At 42.3% G+C, this 13,008-nt stretch overlaps 1 long non-coding RNA gene across 1 annotated transcript in view; it reads right to left on the minus strand.

Annotated features, from left to right (window-relative positions):
• The window catches only part of LOC135881092 (uncharacterized), a 32,305-nt gene extending 19,597 nt beyond the window's left edge, over positions 1 to 12,708 (minus strand). Inside the window, exon 1 of the long non-coding RNA XR_010561532.1 lies at positions 12,594 to 12,708. This is a non-coding gene — a long non-coding RNA (uncharacterized LOC135881092). The remainder of the gene's footprint in view (positions 1 to 12,593) is intronic.
• Between the last annotated feature and the right edge of the window lie 300 nt (positions 12,709 to 13,008).

Genomic DNA, 13,008 nt, shown 5'->3' on the forward strand with positions numbered 1-13,008 from the left:
AGCACTGCTGAGAAGGATCTGAGAGTTGTGGTAGATCACAACCTCAACATGAGTCAGCAATGGGAGACTGAAAAGCAAATGCAATCTCAGGTTGCATTAACAGAGGCATAGCATGCAAGTTACAGGAGGTGACAGTACCACTCTACTCTGGTTAGGCCTCAGCTGGAGAACTGTGTCCAATTTTGGTCACCAATGTATAGAAAGGATGCAGAGAAACTAGAAAGGATCCAAAGGTGAGCGACAAAGATGATCAAAGGGATGGAATGCAAGCCCTATGAGCAAAGGCTGAAGGAACTGGCTATGTTTCGTTTGGAAAAGAAGAGATTGAGGGGGGACATGAGATCTGCCTTCAAATACTTGAAAGGCTGCCATCAAAAAGATGGAGAAAAGTTGTTCTCTCTTGCCACAGAGGGAATAACAAGAGGCAACGGGTTCAAACTACAGCACAGCAGATTTAGATTCAATCTCCGGAAAAATTTCCTAATTGTAATAAGAGTAGGACAATGGAACAGACTGCCATGGGGAACTTGTGGAAGCTCCTTCCCTGGAGGTTTTCAAAAGGAGGTTGGATAGGAATCTGTCTTGGATGGTTTAGACACCACAAATCCCACATCTCAGCAGGGGGTTAGACTAGATGACCCTTGCGGTCCCTTCTAATCCTATGATTCTATGATATAGCTCCACATTATGGATTCCCCTCCCCCCCCAAAGAACATAGGAAATTCCATCAAAATCTAATATTCATCAAATTATGGAATTCCATTAAATTCTATCAAAAATTAATATACCTTAATACTAAGGTAGCAAGCACAGCTAAGCACTCACTCAATAAAATGTTGTACATACTACTTCAACTCTGCTCCCTCACATATACAGTTTGAACATATCTGCATGGTACTCAAGTACACCACTGTATTTTTTCCAACAGTCTTAAGATACTTCATTGTCACAGCGATCCTATATAGCTGGCTGACCTCATACATCAAATTCCTTAAGACTTGTCTTTAAAGTATTGCACAGCTCCAACACTGCCCACATCTCAGTCATGATTTCTGATTACATTCCTTTTCGGACCCTCAGCTCTTTCATGCTCCCTATATTCTGTAAAGCATAATAACTTATTGTACCGAATGATTTAGAACTTAGTTGAACAATTAAGTTGAAAGAGATACCAGATGTGGTTGTGGTGTAAGAACACAATCATACCCATTCGATTTAAGTATTTAAAGACTGCAACCCCAGGGAAGAGGAATTAAAAAGTAGTATAAGGGTGGATAATTAGGAGTAATAGGAACAAATTGACCAAGAGAAATCTTAGAATAAATATCAGGAAAGATGCTAGTGATCAGATCTTGTAAACTAAGAATAACTGCCAAAAGAAAGCTGTAGATGTTTTTCGAAGAAAAACCACAAGCAAGAAAATTTAAGTTGGGGTTATCAGGTTCACTTCTCTTTTCTGATGATTCTACCAATATCTTTCTTAAAAGGATCTCACAAGCGATGTTAAAGACTCATGTGATCCAAGTTCCAGCAGTGCCTCTCTTCAGATTGGGGAGGGAGAGCCAGAGATCAGGTGACATCACTATTCTGGTTTCTAGTAAGGTAGGGAAAAATAGGCTTGTCTGTTCAGAAAGATTAGGAGTATCTTTATAAGTCATAAAACAGATGTAAAGATAAAAAGTGACTGCAGTTCATCTTTAGCTTCCTTAGTTTTGCCAAATTGGGGGGGGGGGGGGGGAGAGAAGAGAAGCAAAAAGCAAAATGCAACTCAAGTCATTTCTGAAAATCTTCTCATTTAAGAAATCTGAGATTGCATCTAAAGAGGGGCTGAAAAGAAGATTTCATCAGTTTTATCAGGATCATATTAACATCCCACAACACAGGAGGCTTTCTAATGAGAGAGGTTCAAGAGTGCCAAGCATCACCTGAACTTGAGACAGAAGAAAGACTCACCAACATTCAGCTAGTTCATGACAGGCAATAGCTGCCAAACCTGTCTGGATGAACCCAGACTTTAAGAAGCTAGGCAAGCACTTTGTGAAGGGCCTATAAAGGAATCCAATTGGGCCCAACTGCACAACACCATTGTTTTTTCTACTTCAATTTGTAGATCTCCCAGTATGCTCCTTCCAAGAAGCCTGGAGGCTCCAGATCACTGGCTAAAAAACTAGAACGAGGAGTACTTGTGGCACCTTAGAGACTAACAAATTTATTTGAGCATAAGCTTTCGTGGGCTAAAGTGGCTTATGCTCAAATAAATTTGTTAGTCTCTAAAATGCCACAAGTACTCCTCGTTCTTTTTGCTGATACAGACTAACACGACTACCACACTGAAACCTGGCTAAGAAACTATTCCTCTTGAACTCGGGAAACATGCTATCAGGGAAAAGATTGCTGGGCTGGAACGGAGAAAGTTGTGCCAGCTCTGACTGATCTGTGGCTAGACTAAGAACACAACTCATATAATTGGTCTGTGTGGTAGTTAAGTTTAGGGGAGAGGAGGATGGTTAAAGAAACAAGGTTGATGGACTCAAAAGGAGTTTTGGTTTGCAGGACTCTAAAGCTCTACTGGCCTGTAAAAGTGCATCTGCCTTATATGCAAATTTCATAATCTGGAACTATTTTGCTAGAAGATTTATCAAGAAATGTGGCGTTCAGATAATCCACTTGAATCCAGCCAACCTCGAGAAAGGCCTTTTGAGCACCAAGGAAGATCTACTTCCTCAATCTTTATTGCCATCCTGTGTATTAAACACAATAGAATGATAATATGTAACATGTGGTTATCCACCATCAAATCACTTGGCACACTAACAAATTCAGCTAGTACCAATTAAGCAACAATAATAATTATTGACTACCTTTATGCTAAACTGATGTTCCAGAAAAAAATCCCAATAAACTGATGATTAGTGAGGTAGAATACTTCACCTGCACATGAATATACTTTGTAACAGTTGAACTTTATGTAGCACCTTTCATCACAAAGCACTTGATATGTTCCACACGGCACCAGCTAACTAGAGCAGATTGAGGTGAGGGGCAACAGTTAAAATGGTGTATATTCGTCACAACAGCAGCTGGGTAATAACATCAGGGCCAACCCTGCTCTTTGAAAACACCTCATCACAGACTCCAACGTCCACACAGCCAACCAAGATTCAGTTTGTAAAATACAGAATGAAACGTCTTCAGTGAACGACACAGAACTCGACTCCTCTATCTTGAAGATGGAGACCTGAACCCGCCCTTGCCTAGATTTGCACTTAAGACGACTAAAAGTCAGCAGTGAAAATAAGAACTCAGGACCTTGTGGCTCCGAACCTAGTACATTCGCTAACAGCAACTTGGTGAGGAAAGCAGAAGGGGACCTTTTGCCAGACTCTAGACTATTTTAAGCTTTGTCCAGCCCAATTCAGTACTGAGGAGTACAACCCAGTTCACAACAAAGCTAAGTTTGCTACGAACACAGTCAGTGCATCCTTAATGTGTGCTTACCAAATTCTGCAAAAAATTCCTAGTGTGTATGCTCAGTAGGGCTTGCAAAACTGATTCTCAGGCCATGGCTACACTAGGAAAAGCTGGTGTTTTTACAATGAGAGCTAACAAGTTGTAACACCACAGTGTAAGCAGGACAAATTGTAGTTTTACCTCAAAGTAGCTGGTCAAAGTGAATCCTAAGACATGGCCTATCTACACTTGAAATTTACCATGTTAGCTATCATGTGTTAGCTTCATCATTATATAAAATACACCCATTTTTCAAGTGTAGATAAGGCCACAGGACAAGCAGAAATTTTACCTCAGGGTGGGCTTAATTGGGGGAAGAAGCCACTCCCGGGGTGGGAGTGGGAAAGTAAGGAGTGGAGCAGCCCAAGCCACTGTTGCTTCATCAGCAGGAGAGGAAACAGGCAGGAAGCAGAGAAGCCCTAAACTGCTTGCTTTTCTGGGAGTGGAGAGTGAAAATGCAGAGAGCAGAGTAGCAGGAACTACTGCCCTTTTATAGGAAAATACAGAAATGGAGTAGCAGACACACCCACTTCTCTGAAGAGGAAAGTAGGAAACTTCTTACTGCTATTCCCAGAAAAGAGGGGGAGCCAGGAGCAAAGTGGCCCATGCAGAGAACAGTTGCTAAAAGGCAGGACTTTCCAGATGTCCTGGAGGACTAGCGTTAATTTATAGGCGGTGGGTTAATGAAGAGCCCAGTATTCATTCAGTGGTGAGAATCGAGAGGTAACCCAAAATTTGGGGGGCAGAGGGAGAAGACAATGGAAGAGGATTCACTAGCATTAGGAGGGAGACAAGAGGACAACCCCAAATACATGTATTTAGCAGGATGGGGAGAATTCAAATCTGTGTACTTAGAAGGGAAATAGAATTTATTAACAAGAGTATGTCAGGAATGACTTAACATAGAAAAGCAGAAAAGATTGGGGAAGAAGTGAAGCTGTGATTATGTAAGTTTAATAGGTCTGGGAGGGAAAGAGGGCTCATAGAGAAACGGTGCATTTTACCCAAACTAGCAGGCTTCGGCTTCAAGCGAGAAGATATTGAGTGTTTTAAGCCCTGATGTTTAGTACATAATTGTCAGACTCCCATAATTCCCAAATCCAAACTAGTTTCCTCTGGAACAGGACTGTGCACAGGTCCCCACTGAGGACTATTTCCACACCACATTGTAATTTTCAAACCTCAGCCTCAAATGTAAAAGGAAAAAGATGCTCCATTTTTTGTCAGAGTTGTGAGCATCTGAAAACAGGTGATTAGGGAAAGTGTTTTGTAAGTTTAACCCCACAAAACCTTTACTCTTAAACCAGAGATCCTGAAGTGCTTTAGATAGCTGGAAACAGAGCCCGCAACTCCTGTGCTCTACGCACTAGACACTTCCTTAAAAATTCAAAAAAAGTGTCCTACCATTACCACTCTCTCCAACTACTGAAGCTTTAACTCAGCTTTTTATTTTAATTTACCTTTGACCTGAAGGGAAATACAGGAAGTTTTAACCCAGGACTATTTTTTAATCAAAAATGATGTCACCAATTTAAAATAGGGATTATAATCTAGGTATCTAACATTTATCACCATGGTATTTATAAAAAAAAAATCCTACCTACCACATGTGCTTATAATTCAGCACTACAGCAAAAACTTGTTGTTGTTAAAATTGTTCAGTGCACAATAAACATGAAAGTACAAAGTAAGGGAAATGAAAATAAGATGAAGGGACAGAGAGAAAAAGGAACCAATTAAAACTGGAAGACAAAAGCAAGGATTGAAAATTCACATAAAAGAAACGCAATTACCTACTGTGTTGTTTCATATAAATGAAAAAAAAAAATAGAGCTACATTTCTTAAAACCATGCTGAATTCTTGTCTTTTTAAGGCCTTGTCTAGAATGAGAATTTCAGGGAATGCTACTCCCATCATTAGTTACCATGGGGGGGAGAGGGTGGACACACTAAAATTCTCAGTATAGACAAGACCCAAGACACTATTTGTCTTGATACAAAGTATTTTAAGGTGGCAGAACATTACTACTAAAGCCAACATATTTAACTAATGTGCATTGGGGATTTAAAGATAACTACAAGGACCAGAATAAGGGACTATTCATCCATTTTTAGTTATAGCAAACTTACTAATTAAATCAGAAGATTATATTTCTATACATAATAGGTGTTGGGATTAACACTGCTATTTCTTAGTAAAAAAATCCCATCAAAGGATGTCTAAAAAAAAAAATCAGAGGATTCCATGTTTCTTGTTATAGATGTTCGTTTAGAAGTGTATAGCAGCTGCTTACAGTCTTGTAAATCTTTACTGTATGACTGGTATGGAAGAACAGGGCAAGATACTATCTAATTTTCAGAGTATTTTTCCAATGTGTACAAAAATAGAATAATGTGATTATTTTGGAAATTCTATAGTAAAATGTGGATGAAATTTGTATTTCACCAACCCCTAGTTAAAATTAAACTAGAGACAAAGCTTTATGTCCTGCAATGCAATCCTTTTCCAACCTCAGAACACCTCCCAAATTACAGCAATAACATGTATGAAACAGTTACTTGACTTAAGATATAGGTTTTGTTAATATTTAATAAAGCAAGTTCTTTGACCTGGTCCATGATCTGGGGTGAATTTCAGGACTTGCAACAGCCAGGAATGTGGGGCAATCATCATAGGACTCAAGAAGCAGACCACCTGTGTGAGAGGTTTTAAACCAGCTCAAGGTATCTTGCTGTAAACATGTTTTGGCCTGTCGAGTGATTTTTCCTGTTTGAAATACAGTTGTGAGGTCAGCGTGGGTTGAAGAGGGCACTTCTGAAGAAAATAATTTCCACTGAGAATGCCTTCTACCTTATGTTACATAGGTTAGCAAATTAAGTTTCAGCATCGCTGAGAGGCAAGAACTTGCCCTCATTTTGCAGATGAGGGAATGGATGCACAGAGCTGACGCAATTTATCCAGGATCATAAAGCAAATTTGTAGTAGATCTGGGTTTTATTCCTAATCCTAACTCCCAGTCCTGTTCCTTAGTTACATATCATACTTCCAATCACACTGAAGGTTAAAACAGCTAGATAGCAAGATTTTTCTACTAACTCCACTGCTTAGGAGTTTTTGATGAAATACGAATAATTTTAGATCAGTCTGCCATACCTTTCACAGAAAGACATAGGTACGGTAAGCCAAACTGATTATAAGGCAGAAGATCACCGTGATCATCTCTGTCTGACTTCCGGTACAACACAGGCCACAGGACTTCCCTCAATTAATTCCTGTTTGAACTAAAGTAGATCTTTCAGAAAAACAACCAGTGAGGGTGAACCTACCACAACCCTTGGTAAGTTGTTCCAATGATTCGTTACCCTCACCATCAAAAATTCGTCCCTTATTTCTAAGCCTGAAGTTGTCTAGCTTCAACTTCCAGCTATTATATCTTAATATACCTTTTCTGCTAGATTGAAAAGCCCATTATCAATTTTTTGTTCCCCATACAGATACTTATAGACTGATCAAGTCACCACTTAACCTTCTTGTTGTTAAACTAAACAAATTGAGGTCCTTATGTCTCTCATAAGGCAAGTTTTCTAACCCTTTAATCATTCTTGTGATTCTTCTCTGAACCCTCTCTAATTTTTCAACATCTTTCTTGAATTGTGTATACCACACCTAGACAGTATTTCAGTAGCAATTGCACCAGCGCCAAATACAGAGGTGCTATAAACCTCCCCACTCAATATTCTCTGTAAGCTAGAACTAAAAAATGTATCCTAATTACAATTAATAAACATTCTGAACCAAAGCACAGCATTAGAGAAATTCTGAAGGTTAATATATGCTTCATACCTGAACACAGTGATCATTTCAGCAACTAATCAAACTAAGTTCTGCTTTTATACCAAGTGATAGCCACAGACTTGTCTACACTGGGGCCTTTTTTTTTTTTTTTTTTTTTTTTTGAGGGGGTACTGGTGTATCTATCTGCACTAATGCAAACTGTTAGTGTAAATGCATTGCACTGGTGTAAAAAGTGATTTGCACCAGTCTGGGTTCCCCTAGTCCAGCGGTTCTCAAACAGTGGGTCACAACCCTGTTTTAATGGGGTTGCCAGGGCTGGCGTTAGACTTGCTGGAGCCCAGGGCCAAAGCGGATGCCTGAGCCCCACCACCCAGAGCCAAAACCCCAGGACTTCAACCCTGGGCAGTGGGGCTTGCATGGCCTCAGGCTTCAGTCCCCTCTCTTGGGGTCATGTAGTAATTTTTGCTGTCAGAAGGGGTTGCAGTGCAATGAAGTTTGAGAACCCCTGCCCTAGTCCAAAGGTAGTATAGATGGACTGTGTACACTGTGGGGTGGGGAGAAGCAGATGACAAAATGTAGGCAAACCCTAAGTTTACACTTTATTCTTACCCATATTCCAGCTGTTGATTAAAAGCAAATTATTCCATGAATTTTCCATAACTACCAGTGATATAACTAATGTAATTCTTCACTAAAAAATAAGCTACAATTTTGCTTCATTTGTACTGGAACTGCACTAACACTGAGAGTCAAATTGCTTTCTAAACTGCATAAAAAAACCTTAAGATGCCTCCAACTGTCCTATATTTTGAAGCAGCAGTTTATTAGTTCATCCCTATCAGTTGTGATATCACATATGGACACAAAATAAACCAAATATTTCAATGACAGGCAAGTCTAGAAGCCATAAGAATTGTTTCAGAACTATACAGATCTTGTATACTGTCTCTTTATTAGTACTATTGGCTTTTAATGCTTTCTGCTATATAATAGAAGGAGCATGTAATACACACCTCATAAAACCTATGCTTACATCTTAGGCAGCTAAACTTCCAAATGTCTACTGCTATGCAATTCTAGTCATATGAAGGAACTTAGGTCGCAGCACTTTCCCAGCAATAAAAATGGGAGTAAATTCAATGTAGCATACCAGCTTAGAATCCAAACAGCTAAGTTTGCTTTTAACACTGAAACATATACACAAGCCAAGATACTTCCACATCATAAATTCCAGATCAATTATTCTTATAATTGAAAGAGTTTCTTTCAGGTTACCAATGTAACACCATTGCTTAAACAGAACTAGTGGATTATCCATCTATTTCAAGCCTTGTATAGCAGCATTCTTATAGACTGACTCCTTGACTGAATTACAACCTAGTACTCAATAGGGGGGCCAAAAGCATTGCTAGCCTCTTGGTGCTTTCTGGATATCAAGCTCTGTGGACTGTTATCAAACTACTCTCTTTTTGGACTGATGCTGCTAATAGAACACTAGTCCACATAAGATTCACTCAGCTACCAAGGTGATAGGTGCTTCAGAAACACCCAAAGTAGATATTTCCTCTTTTTTTCTCCAATAGAGCATTTAGTTCCTATAAAGATTATTATAATATTAAGATTATCATGGAATTATCACGGCAGAATAAGAGATCAGCTTCTGAACACAGGCTGTATACAACCCATTTATGGCTGATAAGTTACCCCTAAATGTATTTATGTATTTAAAATTCGGTTTTTATACCTCCAGTGCAATTTCAGTTGGATATCATGAATAGTAGTGAGGCCTTCAACACTTGTAAGAAGGAAAAATAAAGGAATTACAATTTCTATTCATATGAACAGACAGAAATTATGCTAGGCACATGTTAGGAAAAGGGCAGGTCTGAGGTCTCATAAAACTGATCAATTTGAGGTTCAAACTATTTCTGGCATACTGCCATCAAGATAAAAGCCACTTCACACTGTTATACTTTGGACTTTTTACAAAATGTTTTTTGTACTTTAGCTCCAAAAAAACGCGTCAACTTAGTAATTAACCATTTCCTCCATAGCCTCTCTTGTAAACAGTCACAGGGACTGGAAAAAAAACCTACCAAACCACACCTATCAATTCATAAAGGGTGAGGGAGGACCAAGAGGGGACTAAAGGGAACCAATATTACCAATCCCTGGAGAATTTAAGTGCTTATTTTTTTAAAAGTTTCTACGACTTATGGTTGCTAAGAACATTCTAGATGTGCCCCAATGCTATGTTTTCTTTGAGTCTGCAGACAGCTCCATTACCTCTGACTTCTCATAGCTTTCCCAAGCAGCAGCAGAATGAAACAGGCACGATTTTCAGCAGTCTCATTGAAACCCACAAGATTTGGAACTGCAGCAATAGAATTGCCCAGACATTTCTTAGTTTCACTATGCAGCTGTTAAGGAAAGCTCTGAGAAGCACCAGAGAGCAGCACTGAAGCTATTCAAGGATGATCCAAAAAATATAAGATAAGGAGAGGAAGGCACCCCGCTCCCTCATACATGGTGCAGCCAGGAAGGAAGAGTATAATGGTCCCCCAGAAGCCAGGCAGGTTTGAGGCAAAGGGAAAAGGCAGAACACATCCAGTTGAAGGAGACAGAGGTGGGTCACAGATTCTAGGCCAAAAGGGACCACTATGATGATAAAGTCTGACCTGTATAACACAGGCCATAGAACTTCAGCAAGGTAGTTGTCAAATGACAGACATCTGTTATCCAGAGACTGATCCAAAAGAAAGCTCCTAAGCAGGATCTAGAGACATCATTCTGGTAGAAATCCAAACATCCCCCCGTTCCAGTAGTTAGGAGTAGAGGAGAGTTTGTCAGCAGCTAATTAACCTTGGACCTCCCAATTTAATCATTTGTACTAGCTGCTAGTTAATAGGATCTGGTATATTCTCAAGCCCTGAACATTTTATTTACATAAAATACACTCACACATGGATTCGGTGAGCAGGTATATACCAAACAGCTTTGTTAGGATTTTTAGTGTAACACACAATGATGTTTCAAAGCCCAGATACTGAACTAGGATGCTGAACTACCTCACAATAAAATACATTTAACTCTTTTCAGTAGGAACTAAAGTGAATCTGAAAGTTTCACTACAGATTACATATACTGAGCAATCACTGACATTATGGACATATTTACATATTGGAAGAATAAAAAGGATGGGCTGTGTTTAGAAAATGTGGGAGAATATATTAAACAAGAATAAAAATATCAATTCAGGGATCAGGCTATAGAATTTCTTAAGGATGTCCTGGAGATACATAGTGAAGCAAGTAGATTTAAGGGTGATAAACTATCTACCCAGGGAGCTCAGACAGATACAAACTTAACTTCTCGGTTCTTGCACTTTCTGCTGTTAGTATATGTATTATGAAAGACCATCTCTAACTGAAAAATGGAGACTGCACTTTTCTTTCTCTGAAGAAGGTTACCCACAAAATGAAAAGGAACTACTAGACTTTTTTTTTTTTTTAAGAAAAAAATTAAATATGAACATAACAACAGCCATACTGAGCCAGACCAAAAATCCATCTAGCCCAATATCCTGTCTTCCAACAGTGGCCAATACCAGGTGCCCTAGAGGGAACGAACAGAACAGGTAATCATCAAGTGATCCATTCCCTGTCACAGTCCCTATGTGACTGTTATATAAGCACTATGTAACAAGAATGTTTACAGGCAGAATTATACGTCCCTTAACTCTTATGAGGACTATTAAGAGCCAGAATATTGGGTCCAATCAAGGACTTTACAATAACCTTAAACTCACTCCATTCCTTCTCTCCATAATGTGTCCTTCTTTTACATAATGATAGAGGGAAAGGTATGTTTTTGTTGGTACTTTTGACTTTGAATTCAAGTCACTCTATACAATGAATAAAGGGGCTAAAATCAGAATAAAAATTAAAACATTTTGTTATAACAGATACAGTTTACATATGCTGAAGTCACTATCACTACATAAGATACATTTGGCAGTTAAATCTCAGGAATTCAATCAAAACCAGCATGAAACAGGACTAGTATTATGGTGCAAGGATAGATAGGCAAACTAGACAAGGATTCTGCTTCAGACACACAGTTGCAAGGTTCTAATGTTAATTCTGAAGTCATTTGCACTCTATCTTTCAAATTTCAAAAGGGTTCCTTGTGCAAGTGTCTAACACTGAGCTTCACATACACCAGAAACTGTATCTACTGACCAGTAATTTATATTACGCAAGGGAAGCAATATGATCTGAATGAATAAGACAGGTAGCAGAGTCAAAGCAGATTGAAGACAAATTGAAAAAATGACAGAAGAGCTGTTTCTTCTAGGCTAGAGTAGTCTTCCGATTTAGCAAAACTGAGTTCCTCCTATTTTTAATTGAATGGATCCTCCATTTCTTGCAAACAAGTAATGAGGTTTCCCCGCAGAACTCTGAAGGAACTCACGACAATTCGGGGTAACGTGGCAATCAAGTTCAAGACCAAGGTTTAACAAGCTCCAAGAGCAACACGCATTAGGAGGGTTTTTTTCTCCATGCCAAAAGAAACATTTCAGCCTTCAGCTGCCCCCCAAACACTGGGTGCGGTCCGCAGGAGGGTGCACGGGAGCCGCACACCCAAGGGGACCATAACAGAAATGAGTGCCCTGGTCCCGTGAGCGAGCCGATCGGGGGGAGCCGAGGTAAGGACCCCGCTCCAGCTCTTCCCGAAGGGGGGATCAATCCCGAGGGAACACGTGCGAGCGAGCAGGTTTCGGGCTGAACGGGCGGTCCCGCGGCGAGGGAGGAAGGGCAGCCAAAGGGCTTCGCCTGGCTGCGGCCGGAACCCCGTGGGGGCGATAGCTGCAGCGGCGAGCGGCGCCCCAGGCCTCCCCCCACCGGCCCCTCCTCGACAAAGGGGTCCGGGAAACGGCGGCTGGGGAGGTCCCGGCCTGGAGACGGGCCGGGCCTGCGGAACCCGAGGTGGGGGTCGTCCCCCGACGCACACGCCGATGGCGGCGGGGGCTGAGGAGCAGAGAGGCCGCGCCCCCGACGCAGGCTGCGCGGGCGGCCCAGGGAGGAGGCCGCAGCCCGGACCGGCCCCGGGGGAAGGAGGGGGCGGGCGGCGCACGGCGCTAATCCGGGCGGGCGGGCGGGCGGGAGGGAGAGGCCGCGGGGGGAGGGGCGCGCTGTGTCTCCGAGCGGTGGGGGAGGGGGAGGGGGAGGGGAAGGGGCGCCGCCGCGGCGGGGGGCTCCCCCTCCCCGCGCCAGCCCTCACCTACACAGTGAATGAGCTTGTGTCGCCACGAGTCGAGCTGGTGGCGGAAGCCGCGCCTCTCAATGGAGCATTCCTGCCGCCCGCACGGACTCGCCATCTTCTGGGGGAGGGCCCCGCACCGGCACGCCCACGGCCGCGGCTGGCCACGTCATCGCGCCACGCACCGCGGCGTCACGGCAGCCGCGTCCCGCCGCGCCCCCTCGCGCCCGGCCGGAGAGGGGCTGCCTCCGCCCAGCCGGGGCCGAGGGATGGCAGCCCACGTGCTCGCGCGCGCCCCCGCTGCCATGGAGACGGAGCGCGGCGCCTTGCCCCACCAGCAGGGCTGCGCTATGGAGGCCGGGAGCCCTTCCAGGCCCCGAGGCGCAGCGCGCGCCCCCGGCTCCCCGGGCACGTGCAGCGCTGAGCCCCGCAGCCGGGCT

The sequence above is a fragment of the Emys orbicularis genome, chromosome 7 (genome assembly GCF_028017835.1).
Source record: "Emys orbicularis isolate rEmyOrb1 chromosome 7, rEmyOrb1.hap1, whole genome shotgun sequence".
In the NCBI taxonomy this organism is placed as follows: domain Eukaryota; kingdom Metazoa; phylum Chordata; order Testudines; family Emydidae; genus Emys; species Emys orbicularis.